At 40.2% G+C, this 23,975-nt stretch overlaps 1 protein-coding gene across 2 annotated transcripts in view; it reads left to right on the top strand.

The window, feature by feature from the left end:
• Positions 1 to 23,975, top strand: part of IGSF11 (immunoglobulin superfamily member 11) — a 367,364-nt gene that overhangs the window by 48,957 nt on the left and 294,432 nt on the right. Inside the window, exon 2 of one of the 2 annotated variants that reach the window (XM_089331730.1) lies at positions 22,132 to 22,204. The exons of the other annotated variant lie outside the window; for it this stretch is intronic. The gene's annotated coding sequence lies outside the window, so the exon portion shown is untranslated. The remainder of the gene's footprint in view (positions 1 to 22,131; positions 22,205 to 23,975) is intronic. 2 annotated transcript variants of the gene reach the window in all.

The raw sequence follows: 23,975 nt of genomic DNA, 5'->3' as shown, positions 1-23,975 counted from the left end.
GAGGATTAGCCTAGTGAGCTGCGGCGCCGGCGGTCAATCCATCTACATTTAAAATAATTTCTCGTAAGGAAGGACATAGCTTCTGACATTTTGCTATTTGTTTAATATATATCATATATTATTTTTCCTTAATTCTTCCATTACTGTATTACTTTATGTTAAATTGACTTTTTTTGTAGTTTGCAATGTTGACTCATTTCTTATTCCTTTAAATGTATATTTTTTAGTTATTGTTTTCTTTGTGGTTATCTGGGGATTATAATTAATCTCTTAAATTTATAACAACCTATTTTGAATTAAGACTATCTTAATTTCAGTGATATAAAGCATTCTTTGCCAATATAGTTCTATTCCTCTCATTTTATATTGTCACAAACTACATATTTCTTTCTTTCTTTCTTTCTTTCTTTCTTTTTTTTTTTTTTTTTGGACAGGTAGAGTTAGACAGTGAGAGAGAGAGACAGAGAAAAAGATCTTCCTTCCATTGGTTCACCCCACAAATGGCCGCTGTGGCCGGTGTGCTGTGCTGATCCAAAGCCAGGAGCCAGGTGCTTCCTCCTGGTCTCCCATGCGGGTGCAGGGCCCAATCACTTGGGCCATCCTCCACTGCCCTCCCGGACCACAGCAGAGAGCTGGACTGGAAGAGGAGCAATTGGGACAGAACTGGCACCCCAACTGGGACTAGAACCCAGAGTGCCGTTGCCACAGGCAGAGGATTAGCCTAGTGAGCCACGGTGCCAGCCACAAACTACATGTTTCTAAATTTTGTGCAGTTACTATGAATTTATAATTATTCAGCTGTCATTTAAGTAATTTAAGAAAAAAACTTGGAAACCAAAAATACAGTAATTTTGACTTTTACATTTACCTAGATAAGTGCATATATCAGCATTCATTATTTCTTCATATAGCTTCAAATTACTATCTGTTTTCCTTCATTTCTAATTGAAAGTCTTTCTTTAGAGTTTCTTGATTGGCATGCCTATTGTGGATGAACTCTTAATCATATCTGGAAAAAAGTCTTAACTTCTTTACTTGTGAATAATAGTTTTGTTAGATGTAGAATCCTTGGTTGATAGTATTTTTCTGTCAGTATTTGAAGTATGTCATCCCACTGCCTTCTTGCCTCCATGAGTTTTGCTGAGCAATTGGCTGTTGATCTTGAAGATTCTCATATGCGGAATTGCTTCTCTTTTTGCTGCATTCAGGATTTCTTCTTTAAAAAACTCTTTGTCCTTTGGCAGTTTGGTTATAATGTATCAATGTGAGTCTTTTGTGTTTATTCTTCTTGAAGTATTGTTTTTAATGTTTTATTTATTTGACAGAGAAAGAAGGGACAGAAGGAAGAGACAGACAGAAAGAGACAGGGTGAAATTTTCTATCCACTGGTTCACTTCTAAGTGCCTGCAACAGCTAGGGATGGGCCAGGTCAAAACCAAGAGCCAGAAACTCCACCCAGGTCTCCCACTTTGCTGTCAGGGACCCAAGTAGTTGAGTCATCATCTGCTCCTCCCAAGGACATTATTAGAATGTTGGGTTGGAAGTAGAAGGTGGCACTGAATCACAAGTACTCCATTAGGGATGTGGGCATCCCACTTGATGGCTTAACCCACTGGGCTACAATGCCTGCTCTATTTGAGTGTTTTTTAAAGCTCCTTGGATGTGCGAATTCATTTATTTTGATAATTTGGGAATTTTCAGGGTTATTTCTTCAAATATTCTTTCTGCCTCTTTCCTTATCTCCACTCTGGTCCATTATGCATTTGCAGTACACTTGATGATATCTCATAGATTCCTGAAGCTCTGTTCATTTTTCTTCATTATTATTTTCTGCTCTTCAGATGAATAATTTCAACTGACCTACTTTCAAGTTTGCTAATTCATTCTTTTGCCTGCTGAAATTAGCTGTTGAAACTCTAGTGACATTTTTGTTTCGGTTATTGTAATTTTTACTTCTGCAACTTTAATAGAGTTCTTTTTATAATTTCTATCTCCTTGTTGCTATTCTTTAAAAAATTATTATTTTCATTTTATTTGAAATGCAAAGAAAGAGAGAGAAAACACACACAAAACACACACATACACACACAGATCTTTATCTGCTGATTCACTCTCCAAATGTCCAGAATAGCCAGGGGTAGGCCAGGCTGAAGCTAGGAGCCCAGAAATCAATCCAGGTCTCTGCCATAGGTAGCAGGGGCCAAGCACCTGACCCACCATCTGCTTCCTCTCAGGATGTACATTAGCGGGATGCTGACTCAGAAGCAGAGTAGGTAGACTCAAACCAGGAATTCTAATGTGGGATGCAGGCATCCCAAATGGCAACTTAACTGCTGTACCAAATAACCTTCTTCTGTTCTCTATTCTCCTGATCTTTTGCTGTTTGTCCATAGTTACTATTAGCTCTTTGAACAAATTTAAGACAATTCATGTAATGTTTTTGTCTATCATGTTCAATGTCAGTTCAGTGACAATTTTTATTAACTAATGGGAATGAGCCATTGTGGGGAGCAATCCGGACTAGACTAAGTTACTCGAATTAAGACTTATTCTATGCATCTGCTCTCCCACAATATGGCGCTGGGAGAGAAGTAAACAGCTTCCGCACAGCTGCCTCCAGTTCAACTAATAAACTGTAGGACTTGCTCCTGATTGGAGAGCAGCGTGCTCGGCGTGTGGGCAGCCGAGTTGGGATTGGCGGAGGAGGACTATAAAGGAGGAGAGAGACGGCATGCACCAGGAACATCTATGGGGAACATCTAAGGGAACCCGTGCAGCCCCCGAGAAAGCTGGCCGGCGGTGTGCCGCTCCCCTGCGGAAGTGGGGAATGCGGCCAGGGGGAACTGCCCTTCCACGGAGGTGGAAGGGATAGTAGCCAACCCGGGAAGAACCAGCAGCAAACCCGGGGAGGGCCGAGCAGACGAAAGAACAGCGCAGGGTCCTGTGTCGTTCCTCCACGAAGAGGGGGAGCGACATAATGGTGCCGTGACTCGGATATGAAGCCTAGGCAGGGCTTAGTGTCGTTCCTCCACGAAGAGGGGGAGCGACATAATGGTGCCGTGACTCGGATATGAAGCCTAGGCAGGGCTTAGTGTCGTTCCTCCACGAAGAGGGGGAGCGACATAATGGTGCCGTGACTCGGATAGGAAACTTAGGACGGATATGAAACTTAGGAGGGAAGAAACGGGAAGAACTAGGGAAAATATCGGAGAGAGAGACTAGCAAACAGCCTAGGGAAAAGCCGGACGAAAGAGGTGCCGGAGGAAGCTGTTGAAAGCCTAGGCATAGATTCAGATACGGACTACGGGGGGAAGCTGGGAGAAATCTCTAAGGTCGAAAGCGAAAGTGAAAGCTAGAACAAACAGACTCGGACGCGGACTGTGGGGAGAGGCCAGGAGAAATGAGGGAGGAATATCGTTGGAGGAAAGTTTGGGGAAACATACCGGGTAGAGAAAAATGTTAGGGAAATTGAAGCCGTGGGGGGCAGGCCAAGGCGGACACGAAAGCCACTTTGGGATTCTCAAGTTAGCCCGGGAATAGGGGGCGAAAAGTTGAAACCAGAAGCTGAGACGTAAGCCAGATTGGGATCCGTCTGATTAGCCCGGGGAGCAAAGGACGGGAAGCCAAATCGTGGGGCGGAGACGTACGCTGGGTTGAATTCGCCAGGCTAGCCCGGGGAACTTAGATTGAATGCTAGTGGCGGACACGTAAGCTACGCTGTGTTACTCGCGGAAGCCGCCGCGTGCAGAGAGAGCACGGGGCGTGAGTAGATAGGGAACGGGGCTGGCGAGGCCGTGGTTCAGACGCGAAAGGGTTAAGTGCGAGACCGCGGAGCACGCGAAGCCAAGCCGCGCAAAGCCGAGCCGCGCAGATGAGGCGCGAGCTGAAGCTGCGCGGAGCCGTGAAGCTGCCGGCAGCGCGAGGCGCCGGGAAGCTGCAGGGATAAGAGAAACAGAAGTTTAGAAGTAAAAGAGAAATAGGAATGCTGGAAGATAGAAGTAAAATGGGAGAAATAGGAATGCCCGGAGATAGAGAAATAGAGAAATAGAAAGGCCTCCCTACAACACTGCACTGTGAGAGCTTGGATTCGGTCTGCCTGATTAAGTGAGGCGATGAGCACCTGGGCGGCTAGCAGCTTATGCGCCGCAGGTCACCGAAGACAGGCACGAATTAACATCAGTAAGGCTTCCCCACAATACAACCATTAGGAGGCTTGGATTCGGTCTGCCTAATTAAGGCGGTAAGCGCCAGCAAGCAGCTCGACCAGAGTATGAGCTGCAGGTCACCGAAGATAGGCACCAACCAACACTAATAAGTCTCCCCCACAATACGGCAATGAGAAGGCTTGGATTCGGTTTGCCTGATAGGTTTTGTAAACACCTGCAGGCAGTTCTAGCAGAGCAGAGTATGCGCTGCAGGGCACCGAACACAGGCACGCATCAGCGCCTAAAAACCTCCTCACAACATGGCGAAGAGAGGACCCGGATTCGGTTTGCCTGATAGGACTTGTAAGAGCCTGTGGCAACTCTAGCAAGTAGAGCAGAGTGTGTGCCGCGGGACACCGAAGACAGGCGCGTATCAACGCTAAAAAATAAAAAGAAAGGGGGATCTGTGGGGAGCAATCCGGACTAGACTAAGTTACTCGAATTAAGACTTATTCTATGCATCTGCTCTCCCACAATATGGCGCTGGGAGAGAAATAAACAGCTTCCGCACAGCTGCCTCCAGTTCAACTAATAAACTGTAGGACTTGCTCCTGATTGGAGAGCAGCGTGCTCGGCGTGTGGGCAGCCGAGTTGGGATTGGCGGAGGAGGACTATAAAGGAGGAGAGAGACGGCATGCACCAGGAACATCTATGGGGAACATCTAAGGGAACCCGTGCAGCCCCCGAGAAAGCTGGCCGGCGGTGTGCCGCTCCCCTGCGGAAGTGGGGAATGCGGCCAGGGGGAACTGCCCTTCCACGGAGGTGGAAGGGATAGTAGCCAACCCGGGAAGAACCAGCAGCAAACCCGGGGAGGGCCGAGCAGACGAAAGAACAGCGCAGGGTCCTGTGTCGTTCCTCCACGAAGAGGGGGAGCGACAGCCATACTTTGTTTCTTTGCATGCTTCATAAAAAATCCAGAATTTGAAAACTGGAAATTTTGTATTTTATCATCTGATAACTTTGGAAATCATATTTGTTCCTATCTTTGCATTTCTTTTTGTTGCTTGGTGTGGGCACAATTGTTTGCTCAGTGACTTTTCTAGCCATTTTCGTAAAGACCATATCTTTCTCACATGTGATCTCTGAAGCCTTTCTTTTAGTTTGTAGCAGCTAGTGTATTGACAGATTTTCTTGAATGCCTCAAGTCGAAAAGAGACAAAAAGCCTTTTACAGTTTTTATAGATTGACTCTGTGGGGCATAAGTCCTTCAGCACTTAGGCGCATTTACAACTCTGCCATAACTTTTACTTCCTGCTTGCAGTGAGCCCACAACTAGTCAGAACTGAAAGATTAGTATTTTCTCAGCTCTCTTTTAGTATCTAGTTCCTTCAGGACCCTTTTAATGCACTAATTGTTTAAATAATCTCTTTCCCCAGCTTTTCTCTCCAAGCTTTCAGAGTGTCTACTGTTTGTATTAGTTGTAATCTTTGGACCCAGGCTTCAGTGAATTACCTGCCAATATTTTTGAAAAATGTCCTCTTGGGGCCGGTGCTGTGGTGCATTAAGCTGCTGTGGTTAAGCTGCCATCTGCAGTGTTGGCATTCCATATGGGCGCCATTTCAAGTCCCAGCTGCTCCACTCCAATTCAGCTCCTTGCTAATGTGCCTGGGAAAACAGCCAAAGATAGCCCAAGTGCTTGTGCCCTTGCACCCATGTGGGAGACCTGGATATAGCTCCTGGTCCTGGCTTTGGCCTGGCCCAACCCTAGCTATTGCTGCCATTTGGGGAGTGAACCAGCAAATGGAAGATCTCTCTATCTCTCTGACTCTCCCTGTCTAAATGTAACTCTGATTTTCAAATAAATAAATAAATATTTAGAAAAAAATCAGGATATAATGCCTTAGGAAGTGATGGTAAATCACTAGTTTAAAAAAAAGAAAAGTATCCTCTTTATAGCCATTTTCACACTATGAGAACATTCTGAACTAGGTGAAAGAAAAGAAAGCACCCATGTTAGTTCTTCAGGTAGCCCCCAGACAGGTAAAGACAGATAAAGACAATTTTTAAAAAAAATTTTTTATATATTTATTTGAGAGGTAGAGTTACAGACAGACAGAGGGAGAGACAGAGAGAGAGAGAGAGAGCGAGGTCTTCCATATGTTGGTTCACTCCCCAAATGGCTGCGACAGCTGGAGCTAGGTCAATCCAAAGCCAGGAGATTCTTCTGGGTCTCCAATGTGGGTGCAGGAGCCCAAGCACCTGGGCCATCTTCTACTGCTTTCCCAGGCCACAGTAGAGAGCTGAATCTAAAGAGGAGCAGCCGGGACATGAACTGGCGCCCATAGAGGATGCTGGCACCACAGGCAGAGGCTTAGCTCAGTACGCCACAGCGCCGGCACCAAATGCAATTGTTTACAAGGTCTACTTTGCTTTTGGAGCCAGGGACTATGGTCCCACACTGAATTTTAGCTACCATCACCCAAACTGCTGCAACATCAGGGAAAAGGAGAGCAAGAGCAAATAGTAGTGCTGCAACACTCTTTTATTGTTTGCAAATGGCCACTTTTTTTTAGTTTTTAAAATTTTTAACATTCAGTATAGTTCATAGATAACAGTTCTAAGAATAAAATGATATTCCTTTCCTCTCTCAGTTTCTACCCTTCCTCCCTCCTACCCTCCCTTTCTCTTTCTTTTTTTGATTTCCATAAACCTTTGTCTATTTTTCATAGTTATGAAAAATTATTTTGCTCACTTTTTCATTGTTTCTATGCAGGAATAGATTCTTGGAGCTGCCTACTCCACCATTTTCTCCCATCTCATTCCCTTTCCCCTTAAAGTTATGAAAGCTCTGGCACCGCGGCTCACTAGGCTAATCCTCCGCCTGCGGCTCCGGCACACCGGGTTCTAGTCCCGGTTGGGGCGCCGGATTCTGTCCCGGTTGCCCCTCTTCCAGGCCAGCTCTCTGCTGTGGCCAGGGAGTGCAGTGGAGGATGGCCCAAGTGCTTGGGCCCTGCACCCCATGGGAGACCAGGATAAGTACCTGGCTCCTGCCATTGGATCAGTGTGGTGCGTCGGCCACAGTGTGCTGGCCGCGGCGGCCATTGGAGGGTGAACCAACGGCAAAAGGAAGACCTTTCTCTCTGTCTCTCTCTCTCACTGTCCACTCTGCCTGTCAAAAAATAAAAATAAAATAAAATAAAAAAAATAAAGTTATGAAAGCATAACATATCCACATCTAGATTGCTAGCTCAGTTAGAAGAATTGGAAAATTGTCAGTATTGGACCTGTAGTCCCACATAGCAGTAGTTGCTGAATGAGTTTTTCATTTCAAGCAAGGCATGCATTTTTTGAATTTATTCACATTTTCTTCCTTTTCCTTAATCATTTAAGTTATCTGACTGGTTCCTCTACTCATTTTAATTTTCAACTGCTTTTATTTACTTAGTATTTATGAGCCTGGGCCTTGAGTGAGACAAAGCTATATTTGAATGTTGTCCTTACTCTTTAGAGGGATGAGGGAGTGATGAGGGGGAATGGTCTGTGAAATCATTTGGTCTGACCATGCCAAGGCAACTGCAGGTGGAACCCAAAATTCAATAAATCTACAGAAGGTTAATTTTTAAGTTGATAACTTTGTGTGGCCTGTGAGTATGATAAATTTCCAAGTAGCTCTTGGCTGAAAACAAGCTTCTCCACCCCTGCGGAGCTCTGTGTCCTTAGTCGAGTTACCTGGTTTCTGCTGTCTTCAGGTTCTTCACTTGTAAAAAGGGAGCAAACATAATGCTTAATTAGATTATTAAGATGGTTAAATGATATAATACATATAAATAATTTAGCTCACGGCCCAACATTTAGCAAGCAAATAATTGCCATTGGCCTTAATGTAAATTTATTAAAGTCATATTTTATGTCTCTTGGTAGTGTTTATAATTTTCTTCTGTGTTGAGCACATTTATTACAAAAGTTATTCTTATGTAATTTATGAGTTTTATTATCGTGAAGTGGATTTTTCTAATATATTTTCTATACTTGATTTTAGCCAAAAGGCTGAGAAGAGATTCTAATATATTTTCTAAATGGCTAATGCTAATATGTAATAAAAATAACTTCTGGTTTTATTTTATCTTGCCATCACTTTTAATACTTTCTTATTGGATTAAATAGTTTTTCAGATAATTCATTTTATTTTTCTTAATAGATAATGGTAATTATAGTTTTTACTCTTTTTTTATAACAGGTGTGCATTTTGTTTATTTTCTAATATTAAACATGACTGCCAAACACTATTTAATAATTATGAAGATTACAGACATCTTTATTTCTAAATATGATGAAAATATTCCATTAAGTACAAAGTTTAATTTTGGTTCTTGATATATATTACACTGTGATAAGGCCATTTCTTTCTATTGCTCTTTTACAAAAGGTGTTAATTGGCTTTAAATTATCAAATGATTATAGCATCTGTTGAAATAATCATATCATTTTCCATTAATTTATTCATATATAAATAGTTTTATATAAATAGATTTTTAAATGTTGAGTCAGCCATTTATTCTGGAATGAACCTTACTTGGTTCATTCTGTCTCTTTTTTTATACAATCATGTAATAATTTACTAATATTTTATTTAGAGTATTTGTGTTTTATTACTAGTGAGATTGTTTAATTGTAATCGACTTGTTAAATGGTGGTATCAGGATTATGCTAGCCTTATAAAATAAATTAACAAGCTTGTCTTTTTTGGTGAAGTGGAAAGGTTTTTGTTTTCAAATATTTATTTTATTTGAGTTGAAAGGCAGATTGTCAGAGACAGAGAACGAGAGACTTTCTTCTGTTGGTTCACTCCCCAAAGACTCACAATAGCCAGGACTAGTTCAGACTAAGCCTGGAACCAGATCCATCAGGGTCTCCCATGTGGATGACAGGAACCCAAGTACTTAGACCATCATCTGCTGCCTCCCAGGAACATTAACATGAAGGTGGGATGGAAGCAGGGAGGAGCTGAGACTTGAAACTGTGTTGTGATATGGGATGCAGGCATTTCAAGTGGTGGCAGCTTAACACACTGTACCACAATGCCTGCCCCTGTAAGAGTTTAATATGAAATAATTATTAGTTCCTCAAACTTTGTTAAAACTCACCTATAAAATAAACAGTCAGTCCGGTGTACTTGGCCCTGGCTATCATGGGCATTTGGGGAGTAAACCAATGGACCGAAAATTTGTGTCTGTCTCTCTCCCTTTTATCTCTCTCTCTCTCTCCCCCCAAATTCCAACTCTCTCCCTCTTTGTCTCCCTCTCTCTGTTACTCTGCCTTGTAAATAAAATAAACCTTAAGAAAGAAAACTATTGCATCTCACAAAAAAAGACAAAACTCACCTGGGATGGGGTGGGTTGTGGTTGTTTTCTGTATAAATTTTTGACAGGTTTCCTATTAATTCTATGGTTTTTGGTCAACTTGATTTTCCCCATCTACTAGAGAAGAATTTAACTGAATTGACTTATAAAAACATTCCACTTCTGCTTGAATTTCAAATTTTTCAGCATAAAGTACTTTCTAATAATATTATTTCATTTTCCCCTTATGTGCTTACATATATTTTTTATTTCCAATGCTGCTCTCTTTCTTGTATTTTACAATAAGATTTTTCATTATGTCCTTAAGTTGATTTTTCAAAGAAACACTCCTTTTATTTATTGTATTGTGATTCAGTTTTGTGTGTTGACACTACATTAAAATAGGCAGTGAGTTTAGAGTTTTGTGCTTCTCTGACCTACAATATCTAACTTTGTAGTGACTGCTAAGACTACTAAATTTAGTATGTCTATGACATAGAAAGGAATCAGTAAAGAGAATCAAGGTGACCTTCTTGTGTCATTCCTCATTTAAATTCTTGGCTGTTTATTTATTCACTTTGCAAGTAAACCAAATAAAAGCAACTTTTGAACTGAGTTTGAAGTGTCCTTGTTGTCTATTTGTGAATCTAGTTAACAATCTGTGGAATGGAATAGCATAGGTGATTTTCTCCTATTTTTATTTTATGTTGTGGTTGGTTTCTGGGAATTTCATGTACTTATTGGATCTCTGTGTATCTTCTTTGGAGAAATGTCTTTTCAGATTCTTTGCCTATTTTAACTGGGTTATTTGTTATTTATTATTAAGATCTAAGAATTCTGTATTTATTTTAGATGTAAGTCCTGGATCAGACATGATTTGCAAACATTTCCTCCTATGTTGTGGGTTGTCTTTTCAGTTTCTTGATGGTATTCTTTGAAATACAAATATTTAAAATTTTGATAGAGTCCAATTTATCTGCTTTTCTTTTGTTGGTTGCATTTTTGGTGTCACAGTTAAGGAATCGTTTCCTATTCCTAGATCATGAAGATTTAGACCTATGTTTCCTTCTAATAAATTTACAGATTTCATTCTTATATTTTGAGTTTATTTTTATGTATGCCATAAGGAAGAAGTTGAGCTTTATTCTTTTGTATGTGAATATCCAGTCCGTTTGTTAAAATACTATCCTATCTACTATTTGAATTGTCTTGGTGAATTTTGTTGAAAATAATTGACCATAAATATGAGTGTCTCTGGACTCTCAGATCTGTTCCTTTGATCTACAGGGGTACTTCAAAAAGGTCATGGGAAATGGAATTAAAAAAGAAGTTTATTTTGGTACAAAATTCTTTTAAGTTAATATATATTCATATATATATTCAATTATATATTTTCCAAATGTCATTACCACAGTGTCTTAAATTAGATTTTGAAATACAGACAAGTGTGAGTCCTCCATCTTTATTCTTTTTCCAAGTACTTTTGGCTACTCTTCGTTGCTAGAATTTCTGTCTGAATTTTAAGATCAGCATGTCAGTTAATAAAAGCAGCTGAGATTTTGATAAGATTTGGAATAATTACATCTTTTTTTAAAAGATTTTATTTATTTATTTATTTGAGAGGTAAAGTTACAGACAGTGAGAGGGAGAGACAGAGAGAAAGGTCTTCCTTCCGTTGCCTCACTCCCCAGATAGCCGCAACAGCCAGAGCTGCGCCGATCTGAAGCCAGGAGCCAGATGCTTCTTCCTGGTCTCCCACGTGTGTGCAGGGGCACAAGTACTTGGACCATCTTCTACTGCTTTCCCAGGCCATAGCAGAGAGCTGGATTGGAAGAGGGGCAGCCGGAACTAGAACCGGCGCCCATATGGGATGCTGGCGCTGCAGGTGGAAGATTAACCTACTGCGCCACGGGACTGGCCCCCAAGTTACATCTTAATAATATGAATATTGTCTTCAGATCTATGGATGTGGCATGCATTTCCATTTATTTAGTTTTAAAAAAATTTCTTTCAATAATTTTTTATAGTTTTCAGTATATAGGACTTATGCTTCTTTTGTTGTTCTTTCCCTATATATTTCACTTATTTATTTATTATTGTTGTCATAAATGGAGATTGTATTTTACATTGTGCTGTTTTTAATGGGATTCATCATCTCTTATTTGCACTGTTGAAGAGGAATTCCTGACTCTGAATACTATGAAATAACCTAACACATGACACCTCACAGCAGACTGATGAAACAGAGAACAGTTTATGTGTCACATATACTCAACAGTCTAGGGGAAAAGAGCACCGTACACCATTCAGGGCTTCATGGTGGTGACACACAGGAACACATTACACCAGTAGTGGCTGTGGCATGGCAGGCTTTGCAGTAACAAAAGGGTAAGTTATTCTCCACCCATATTCTCCTCCAGGCCCAGTTTCTGTAGAAAGATATGATTAGCTTACTGAATAATTCCACTGACTGAGAGGCAAGTACAGTCTGTTATGTAAAGGATCCGGGGAGTGGAGCTGGTTCAACTGATACAAGTGCTGCTGCATGGGGAGATTTTCTTGTTGGGAAAGGGAGCATATCAAATGAGAATGAAGGAACTCACAGGCCTTTGGGGCCCTGTGAGGATAAGAAATATCAAGGCAGCTCTTAAAATTTTAGGCCTTGCTCTACAGATTGGTTTCAGTTTTCATTTACAGATTGTTTAATTTGGATATTGATCTTGTACTTTGGCACTGTGAAGCTTGCTTATTAGTTTTAATGGTTCTTTAGTGGATTCCTTAGAATTTCTTTATATATTATATGTTATCATATTCTCTAAAAATAGAAATGTTTTACTTGTTTCTGTCCAGTCTAGATGTCTTCTCTCTCCCTCCCCCTCCCTCTCTCTCTCTTCTTCCTTCCTTTCCTCTCTTCCTCCTTCCTTCCTCCTTCCGTTTCTCCCTCTTCTTTCCTCCTGCCCCCTTCTTTTTTCTTTATAATCTCACTGTCCTGGATATAACATCTAGTAAAATATTGAATAAAGAGGCAAGAGTAGGCATCCTTGTTTTATTCCTGATCTCAAGGGAGAAAAATTTTGCTTTTTTGATTAGTAATTATGATGTTAACTGTGTACCTTTCATAGTTGCCTCTTATGAGATTGAAAAAGTTTCCTTGTATTCTTAATTTGTTGAATTCTATATGAAAGAGATTTTTTTCAAATGCTTTTTCTGTATCTGTGTATTATGTGTTTTTATTCTACTTATATAGCTTATTAAGTTGTTTGAATTTTGAATGTTAAACCTCATTGACTATGATACTGCCACTGCTCAAAACTAACTTTTGAATATTAAACACCTTGTATGGCTAGGATAAATTATTCTGAATTATACAATATAATTTATTATATCTGCTGGAGTTCAGTAATTTCTACTTGATAGAGCATTTTCTGTTTACTCTTTGGTGTTGACTGTTGGCTATGTATATGAGGGGATGTTTCAAAGTTCATGGAAAAAGGAATTAAAAGATTGACAATAAAGACTTTCTTTTTCAAAAATATTTATATATTTATTTGAAAGTCAGAGTTACACACAAAGGGAAAAATAGAGACAGAGAAAGAGAGAGGCCTTCCATCCACTGGTTCACTCCCCAATCAGCTGCAATGGCCAGAGCTGCACAGATCTGAAGCCAGGAGCCAGGAACTTCCTCCACTTCTCCCATGTGGGGTGTAGGGGTCCAAGGACTTGGCCCATCTTCTACTGCTTTCCCAGGCCATAGTAGAGGGCTGGATTGGAAGTAGAGCAGCCAGGACTTGAACTGGTGCTCGTATGGGATGCTGGCACTGCAGGCGGCGGCTTTACCGGCTATGCCATAGCGCCAGCCCCAAAACTTAATTTCTTACCTTAAGCTCTCTCAAGACACTTTTGCATGCAATGATACCAACCATTCAGCCAATTCCTACAGAACTAAGGTTTTTGAAAATTTAACATTTTTACATAACTGCAGAAAAATCTGCCTTTTACAGACTTTTTGGGGGCAAAAATGAAGTCTAAAGGAGCCAAATCAAAATAAAGCAGATGCTTAATGATTTTTTATGAAAGCCCTTACAAATATCCCCTTGTTTGGTAAAATAAGTGAACAAGAACATTATCTTGTTGGAGAAGAATCCTCCAGTGAAGCTTCCCTGGGCACTTTTCTGCTAAAGCTTTGGCTGACTTGCTCAACATATTGTGAGCTAATCTAGGCCAAAATTAGTATTTCGGATTCTTGCCTTTTACTTAGAAAAGAATCTAAGCACAGGCCCAAATGAGACATGCAGCCTGTTAAGGTTTAGAATTTATTTAGAAAGTGAGAAGAATTCAGAGGAATGTGAATCCTTTATTAAGGGAGAGTGGATCAAGAAGGGTAAACAGGGAGCTCCATACCAACCATTTCCAGGGGTTGTCGGTAACCTTAAACTGAGAGCACAGGTGAGAGTGCACATGGGAGAGCAGGGTGGGGCACGCAAGAGAGAGAGAGAGAGGCTGCAAGCAAGAGGGCCAGCAGGAGACTGGTGGGCCCAGTGCTCTCCAGGCCTCTTACTCTCTTTTGAAAGGGGAGTGGTTACATAGTTTGATTGACAGGTGGGTGGATATAGGTGAGATTACATGGAGAGAATGGAGGTGTGGCCTCCATTTCATGAACCTACTCTATCTCTCTGACCAGTCTCATATCAAAAACTCTTTCCTAGTCAGTAGATGTCATCATTATTTAGCCCTGTAGTCAACACGCAAAATTCCTTGAACACCCACAAAAGCTCTTGCCATTACCTTTGCCTGAGTGGACCATTTCCACCTCTTCATGGTTATGGATTTGATTAGGCTTTGTCTTCAGAATCATAATGGAAAAAGCTATGTTTCATGTTCTGTTCCAATTCTTTGGAGAAATGCTTTAGATTCTTGATCCCACTTGTTGAAAATTTACATTGAGGCCAGTGCTGCGGCTGACTAGGCTAATCCTCAGCCTGCGATTCCAGCACCCCAGGTTCTAGTCCCAGTTGGGGTGCCGGTTCTGTCCTGGTTGCTCCTCTTCCAGGCCAGCTCTCTCCTGTGGCCCGGGAGTGCAGTGGAGGATGGCCCAAGTGCTTGGGCCCTGCACCCACATGGGAGATCAGGAAGAAGCACCTTGCTCCAGGCTTCCCATTGGTGAGGCACGCTGGCTGCAGCACGCCAGCCATAGCGGCCATTTGGGTGGTGAACCAATGGAAGGAAGACCTTTCTCTCTGTTTCTCCCTCACTGATTAACTCTGCCTGTCAAAAAAAAAAAAAAAAAAAAAAGTAAAAAAGGAAAGTTTACATTGAAAACTCCCATCTTGTCTGCAGCTGATCTAGGTGTAACAGTTGTTGCACTTGTCAAGCAGAAAATTTGCTCGACTTCAATTTTTTGTCAGAATTGTGTAAGCAGACCTATGTCAGGTGTGTGTGTGTGTGTGTGTGTGTGTGCGTTTTTGACAGGCAGAGTGGACAGTGAGAGAGAGAGACAGAGAGAAAGGTCTTCCTTTTTCCGTTGGTTCACCCCACAATGGCTGCTGCGGCCAGCGCGCTGCGGCCAGCGCGCTGCGGCCGGCTCACCGCACTGATCCGAAGCCAGGAGCCAGGTGCTTCCTCCTGGTCTCCCATGCGGGTGCAGGGCCCAAGCACTTGGGCCATCCTTCACTGCCTTCCTGGGCCACAGCAGAGAGCTGGACTGGAAGAGGAGCAACTGGGACAGAATCCGGCACCCTAACCAGGACTAGAACCCGGAGTGCCGGCTCTGCAGGCAGAGGATTAGCCTATTGAGCTGCGGCGCTGGCCGTGATTGTGGTTTTGCCTATTGCTTTTGCTTTTAATCATTGCTCATCTAAAATTAGGACAAATTCAAGAATAATTTTTTTCTTACAAATTGAAATAAGTGTTTTACTACTGTGCGTTTCATCTTCAACATGGTCTTGTCACTTCTTTAAACCAGTTATCCATTTGTAAACTGATGATTTCTTTGAGGAGTTGTCCCAATAAGCTTTTCACAAAGCACCAATGGTTTCATCACTCTTTCATCTAGCTTTTACCATAGGTTTGATGTTTGTTGTTGCTTCAGTTTTAGCAAAATTATTGTTGCTCATAGGAGCTTTTAAAAATCTGATGTCTTATTCTTCTTGGTACAAACAGACCCTGTTGAAACAGTTAAACTTGTTGAATATAAGTTTATTTCACTACAAAAAATTTTCCAAATCCTTGTGTTGTCTTTTCATAATATGCATTTTATGGACTTTTTTTCAAAAAGATTATTTGAAAGACCGAGTTACAGATAGAGAGAGGGAGAGACAGAACTTCAGTTTGCTGGTTCACTCCCTAAATGGCTTCAATGGCTAGGACTGGGCCAGGCCAAAGCCAGAAACCAGGAACTCTGTCCTGGTCTCCCACATGGCTGGAAGGGGCACAAGGATATGGGCCATCCTCTTCTACTTTTCCAGGTATATCAGCAGGGACCTGGATTGGAAGTGGAGCAGCTGAGATTTGAACCAGCACCTGCATGGGATGTTGATGTTGTAGGCAGTGGGTTAACCTGGTATGTTACAACACCAGCCCCCTTCAGTGGGTCTTTTGAAGATCCCTTATATACTAGGGTGTGGGGGTCACCCAAGGCACACCATGGGTGGGAACTCCCTAGCTAGTGGCTCTGGAAAAAAATCTAATCTCAGTACAGAAAGGCAAATTACTTGATTGGGAAAATCTGTTAGATGTCAAGAAAATATTAAACTCAACTGAGCTGTGAAGAGGCTGCTTGCCATATATAAGCCTCTCAAAATGCAATCCCAGTGTAGCAGACAGATTCTCAATGACTTGCCTGCTGCTCTCTTGAAGTGTATTCAATGAATCTATTTTTTTAACCCAGAAATCTTTTGTTTAAGGTATACAAACTTCATGCGTTTCATATATACAAATTTAGGAACATAGTGATTCTTCCCAATCTCCACTCCCTCCTGCCCACACTCCCATGCTTCTTTTCCTTCCTCTCCTATTCCTGTTCTTATTTTTCTGCAAAGATCTATTTTAAATTAATGCTTTACTCATAACATTAACAATACATTAAGTAAAGAGTTCAACAAATAGTAATAAAAAACCTGTTCCTTAACAGCCGAGGCAAGGGCTTTTCAAAATAATTGTATTTCAAAGTGTCAAATTTAGTTCTATAGATTGCCTTTTAGGTGCTCTATTAATGACCACAGATCAGGGAGAACATATGGTATTTCTCCTTTTTGGACTGGCTTATTTCACTAAATGTAATGATTTTCAGTTGCATCCATTTTGTTACAAATGACAGGATTTCATTTTTTTACTGCTATATAGAATTCTATGGTGTATATATATACCATCATTTCTTTATCCAGTCTTCAGTTGATGGGCATCTGGGTTGATTCCATATCTTAGGTATTGTGAATTGAGTTGCAATAAATGTGGGGTGCAGATAACTATTTTATATGCTGATTTTCTTTCCTTTGGGTAAATTCTCAAGAGTGGGATGGTTGGGTCATATGGTAGGTCTATATTCAGATTTCTGAGGTGTCTCCATACTGTCTTACACAATAGCTCTACCAGTTTACATTCCCACCAACAGTGGATTAGGATACCTATTCCCTACATCCTTGCCAGCATTTATTGTTTGTTGTTTCTGTATTAGAGCCATTATAACTGGGGGGAGGTGAAACCTCATTGTGGTTTTGATTTGCATTTCTCTGATGTATAGTGATCCTGAGCATTTTTTCCTGTGTTTGTTGGCTATATGAATTTCCTCTTTTGAAAAATACCTATCCAAGTCCTTTGCCCATGTTTTGACTGGTTTGTTTGTTTTATTGTTGTTGAATTCTTTGAGCTATTTATTGCATAGTTTACTAGTATTTTCTCTCTGTCCATTGCCTCTTCATTTTGCTAAGTGTTTCTTTTGCACTGTGGAAGCTTTTCAGCTTCATATAATCCCATTTGTCTATTTTGGCTTTGATTGCCTGTGCTTCTATAATCTTTTCCAAGAAGTCTTTACCTATGCCATTGTATTGCAGGGTTTCTCCTATGTTCTCTAGTAATTTGATGGTATTAAGTTGTAGATTTAGGTTTTAAATCCATTTTGAGTGGATTTTGTTTAAAGTAGGGGTCTTGTTTCAAAGTTCTGCATACAGAGATCCAGTTTTCCAGCTCCATTTGTTGAAGAGACTGTCCTTGCTCCAGGGATTGATTTTAGATCTTTCTCAAAGAGAAGTTATTTGTAGATATATGGATTGATTTCTGGAGTTTCTGTTCTGGTCCATTCTGTTTTTGTGTCAGTACCAGGCTATTTGATTATAACTGCCCTGTAGTTGTCTTGAAATCTGGTATTGTGATGCTTTAGCTATTTGGGATCTCTTGTGTTTCCATCTGAATTTCAGCATTGTTATTTCAAGATTTGAGAAGACTGTCATTGGTATTTTGATTGATATCACATTGAATCTATAAATTGCTTTCGATAGTATGGACATTTTGATTACATTTATTCTTCCAATCCATGAACATGGAAGAATTTCCTATTTTTTTGGTTTTCTTCTATTTCTTTCCTTAATGTTTTAGAATTTTCATTGTAGACATCTTTGACATCTTTTGTTAAATTTATTCCAAGGTATTTAATTCTTCTTGGAGCTATTGTGAATAGGACTGATCTTAGAAGTTCTTTCTCAGCTGTGGCATTGTATGTGTATACAAAGGCTATTGAATTTTGTGTGTTGATTTTATAGCCTGCCACTTTACCAAACCCTTCTGAATTCCAATAATATCTTAGTGCAGTCTTTTGGATTCCCTATATATAGAATCATGTCATCGACAAATAGGGATAGTTTGACTTCCTCCTTGTCAATTTATATCCCCTTGATTTCTTTTTCTTACCTAATGGCTCTGGCTAAAAGTTCCAGGACTATATTGAATAGTAGTGGTGAGACTGGGCATCCTTATCTGGATCTGGATCTTAGTGGGGATGCTTCCAAATTTTTCTTATTCAATGAGATGCTGGCTGGTTGTTTGTCATAAATGACCTTGATTGTGTTGAGGAATGTTCCTTCTATACCCAAGTTGCTTAAAGTTTTCATCATGAATGGATGTTGTATTTTATCAAATGCTTTCTCTATATCTATTGAGATTATCCTATGGTTTTTGTTCTTTAGTTTGTTAATGTGATGTATCACATTGATTGATTTGCAAATGCTGAACCATCCTTGCATACCAGGGATAAATCCCATTTGGTTTGGGTGAATGATCTTTCTGATGTTTGTTGGATTCAATTGGCTATTTTGTTGAGGATTTTTGTGTCTATTTTCATCAGGGATATTGGTCTGTAGTTCTGTTTCTCTGTTGTTTCTTTTTCAGGTTTGGAAATTAAGGTGATGCTGGCTTCTTAGAAGTAGTTTTTTGAAAGAACAGCTCTTCATTTCACTAATCTTTTGTATTTTTTGTTTCAATTCTTTTATTTCTTCTCTAATTTTAATTATCTCTTTTCTCCTAATTTGGGTTTGGCTATTGTTGTTTTCCTAGGTCTTTGAGATGTATTGATATTTCATTTATTTGGTGGCTTTCCAATTTCTTGATGTAGGCACCAATTGCTATAAACTTTCCTCTTAACAATGCTTTTATTGGCCAGCGCTGTGGCTCAATAGGCTAATCCTCCACCTGCAGCGCCGGCACTCCGGGTTCTAGTCCCGGTCGGGGTGCTGGATTCTGTCCTGGTTGCCCCTCTTCCAATCTAGCTCTCTGCTGTGGTCCGGGAGTGCAGTGGAGGATGGCCCAAGTCCTTGGGCCCTGCACCCGCATGGGAGACCAGGAGAAACACCTGGCTCCTGGCTTCGGATCAGTGTGGTGTGCCGGCCGCAGCATGGTGGCCGCAGTGGCCATTGTGGGGTGAAGCAACAGTAAAGGAAGACCTTTCTCCCTGTCTCTCTTTCTCACTGTCCACTCTGCCTGTCAAAAAAAATGCTTTTGCTATATCCTATAAGTTTTGGTATGTTGTATTGTCTTCTTCATTCATTTCCTGAAATTTTTTGATTTCTCTTTTGATTTCTTCTATGACCCACGGTTCATTCAGGAGCATGTTGCTCAGTCTCTATGTGTTTACATACATTCTAGAGTTTCTTGAGTTTTTGATTTCCAGCTTTTTTGCACTGTGGTCAGAGAAGATGCATGGTATGATATCAATTTTTTTGAATTTACTGAAATTTGCTTTATGTCCTAGCATTTGTTCTATCCTAGAGAAAATTCCATGTACTGGTGAGAAAAATTTGTACTCTGCAACTATAGGATGAAAAATTTTGTAGATATCTGTTGAGTCCATTTGGTGTAATTAACTCTGTTGTTTCTTTGTTGATTTTCTATCTGGTTAATGTGTCCTTTGCTGAAGATAGGGTGTTGTTATGTTTGGGTTTCCTGGTCAAACAAGTTACACTTGTGTTAAATATTTAAAAAATGTTTCCAATGTACCCTTGTCTTAAAAGTTATACAAGGCTTTGGACCTTACAGTGAATTTTTTCCTAATTGGTTTATTTGACAGTTAAATTTGTCTGCTAAGGTTTCACCTGATATTAAGTTATTTACGATAAGTGATCTGGGAGTCCTGACTTGTTTCTTTATTTCTCTATTCTCTTCAAGATAGAAAACTGATTCTATTCTGAAGTACTCTCCATCAGGATGTACAGTTTGATCTTCAGATCTTATAGAAGGAATGGCTAACATTTTTCTATAATAATAGGCTGGCTGCATATAGAAGACCAAATAGCATAGCCTAAAGGAGAGCTTAAGTTATGATTTCACAGTGAGATTTACTTTGGCATGGGCACAGTAAACAAGCAAAGCCTCCCTTTTTATGAAGGCCTCCTTTCTTTGCCTTTTTGTTTTTTAGGACCACAAAGTATTAGATGATGCCCACATCACATTTTCTGAGTCCACCAATTAAAATATAATTTAATCTGGCAATACCCTCACAGACACATCTGGAAATAATGTTTAATCTGGGTGCTTTGCCATGTATTTGCTATTTAAAATTAACCATGACATTTTTTGTTCATATTCTTATTGTTTTAGATAGAGAACAAATTCACCAAGTTCTTCATTTTGCCATTTCAAAAATCCATCTTTGGCTATAGAATTGTAACCTTGAAATTTTCTCCTAAGTCTTTTGAGGTAGCAAATAAAGTTTGTACTTTTATAAGCTTTATAAGGAACCTGGGGACTCCAGATGATAAACCACTGATTTTTCCTGTTTGCTTCATTTTATAAATCTATATAAATTATGAATTTATTTGTTCATATTTCTCTAATTAAATTTGTGTGGACATCCTTCCCTAATATTTTTTTTACTTTCAATCACATCTTTTAAAATTAATATTTAGTTATTTATTTTCATCTAGAGAGAGAGAGAGAGAGAGAGAGATCAATCTTCCATTTGCTGGTTTACTCCCCAAATGTCTGCAACAGCCAAGGCTGGGGTAGGCCAAAGCCAGGAGTCAGAAATTCCATTCAGGCCTTGCATGTGGGTTGCAGGAGCCCCAGCAATTGAGTCATCATCTGCTGCCTCCCTCGTGCATTAGTAGGAAGCTAGATTGGAAGTGGGATAGCTGGGACTGGAATCAGCACTCTAATATGGGATGCAAGTTCCCAAGCAGTGGCTTAACCTCCTGCACTATAACACCTGCTCTTTAGCCACGTCTTCACAGGGTTCTGAATGATTTCCATCTGAGTCCAGATATTCACTTCTAGACTATAGGGAGGGATGGGAGTGGGTGCAGGCAGGTATGGCAGGCAGACCGCCTAACTTCTAGCCTTAAATGTATAATCTTTGGGTTGGTTCTATATTTGTCTTGTATTAGGCATGTTTCAAATTCTGATAAATAAACTTGTCTTGATTTTGTGCTACCTCAAAGAATGATCCAAAAAGCTTATTGTTTGGGGTTCAAAGAAAACATAAAAAAGAAAAAAAGGTATATTTTTATTTTTTTGGACTAGGAGAAGACAAAAAGGAACCCGAAGCTAAACTGACAAAATTTAGAGTGCTTTTTTCTGTGGTTGTGGGTTGAAGGAATCTAGGTGAAAAAAAATTGGTTGTGGGCATTGGGAGTGCTGGTCCAGACTGAGGATGGGAACCAGTAAATGCCATCCTCTAAGGTGAAGGACTCTGTGTGTCTTTTCTTTCCTAATCTGCAGGAGTTTTTGACATTCAGTTCCTCACTGTTCACAGCCAAGGCACTGTGGATGAATGTGTTCCTGTTCTGACAACCTGTTGAAACTGATGCAGGTGACCCACTGTGATGAGTAGTACAGGAAAGGAAGAAGGTCAGAGTCCCTGGGTGTGGCAGGCTGATAGGGAAGTAGCATCCATCCTGTTAACGCTGATCAGTCTTAGTCCAGTTGTGGGTGGTCCCAGGCAGATCTGTGCTGGAGCACCTTTGGTTAATCCACTCTTCTATTAAAGTTTCTGTGTCAATAAGTATTCTGATGAAATGGTCTCCATCCTAATATATTTATATGATTCTAAATCATACATCCAGGGAGGTACCTGAGCCACTACTTTTTTAATTTTTCAAATAAGAAAAATTATGTTGGCATCATAGCACCAACTCTGCCTTCCCCTCTTTGTTCATCTTTCTCAGATAGGAAGAGATATGCCTTTGCTGGGACATTTGTTCTGGTGAGACTGCTCTTTTGCTGAGTGCTTTGACATTGGTAAGCTTTTATTATTATCAGTAGTTATTATCACTGATGGCTTGGCTGAATGAAGACTTTTTGTAGTGTTAACCTCTTCACATGTTCTCCTAGTATTTAAAGAAACACCTCAAACTTCTTTGCAGTTTCAATCCTGGGGGTGGGGAGTTGGGCCTTTTCCAGTTAAAAAATATTGATTATTTACTATGTGTTGGGCAATATGGATACAATAGAAAAGAAGATAGACACAGCTGTTAACCTTAAGAATCTCATATTCTAGAAAAGAGTCTCTAAAAGCAAATAAGCAATTATCATACACTATGTTAAAAGCTATGATAGAGAAATACAGATAGCTACTGGTGCACTTGGAAGAGGCATTGCCCTAAAGTCGAAGGGTGAGGATAAGGGATGTAGAAGCAGTAAAATGTACATAGGTTTTCTGTTATGGGGCCTTTGGCTTGCTGGCATCCAGCTGCAGCTCCAATTCCTAGTAGCTCTGTTGCCTTGGACAAGTTTCTTAACCTTCCTTAGCTTCAGTTTCCTCATATTTAAAATGCTGACAATAATAGGACTCACCTCATTGATTTGCTGTGAAAATAAATGAGTTAATACATATAAATTGCTTAGCACAGTGCTTTAGTAAACAATAAAAATAGTAGCTCATTATTATTATGCTGAGAGCTGAAGGGTTATTAATAGTTAAGGAGTGAACAGGGGTGGCCAGTCTGGAGAATTCCAGGCAGAGAGAGAAGTACATATTGGATGCTTGGAGGTGGAACAGATCTTTGGGCGCTTGAATAACCAACATAAATCTAATATATTATAATACTGGGAGTAAAGGGGCTGGATAATAATAGGTGAGGCAGGAGAAGTAGACAGGGGTCATATCATAAAGACATTTGGCCTTTACCCCAAGAGGATGCAAGGTCATCAGCAGATTTCTTCAGGGTACTGACATGATCAGACTCACCTTTCAAATCATTCTGTCTATAATTGAGAAACTGGATTGAAGGAGGAGAAAATTGGAACTAGGGAGACTAAGAAGACCCTATTATAGAAACTTCCATTTTTAAAATGGTCAAAATAAGACAGCACTTGCTCCTCTTCTTCTGGAAACCAACCCAAGCTAAGAAGAAACAGAAATGCAGATCCATCTCTGAGAAAAGCTGGATGAAAGCTATCATTCTGGGCCACAATGCATGAGAAAGTGTCACCCAGAGTAGCTGTGGTTAGGCAGCATGCGAAGGTGCAGAGGGAATGCGCTCGCATCTGTGTGTTTCAGGCAAAGCTGGCAGGGGCAAGTTTCTCTGAGGACTCCTTCTGTGGGATAATTAATGTGGCAGTAGAGCATTCTGAGACTTGGTTAATACCAATGAGAAGCGGAATTGATAAGAATGCAGACTCACACTAATTATCCACATCTGAGTTTCATGTCTGTGTTATTGGTGGAATAGAGTGGAGGGGAGAGATTCTGCAGTCACGCATAAGAACTGATCTTTATTGCCAGGCGAGAAGTAAAAGGGAAAAAAAACCCTTATGAACATGACCCCGAATCATAAGAATCATCACTCTGAATCAGAAGGAATTTCTACTAATCCAGAATACGGTCTTGGGTCCTCCCCCTTTGTAAACCTGCCATCAAATAAAGAATTCATCACATTGTAATACCAGCAGTAATAAAAAAGGAATCAGCACTGTAGCTATATAAATAGAACAAAAGAAAAAAAAGGAAATGAACAGTAAATAACAAAACGATAGGGAAAAACAAACACATATCAGGAAAAAAAAGTTA

The sequence above is a fragment of the Oryctolagus cuniculus genome, chromosome 4, assembly GCF_051225735.1.
Source record: "Oryctolagus cuniculus isolate XC-2025 breed Fujian yellow rabbit chromosome 4, ASM5122573v1, whole genome shotgun sequence".
NCBI lineage: Eukaryota > Metazoa > Chordata > Mammalia > Lagomorpha > Leporidae > Oryctolagus > Oryctolagus cuniculus.
This window is presented reverse-complemented; position numbering and strand designations above follow the sequence as displayed.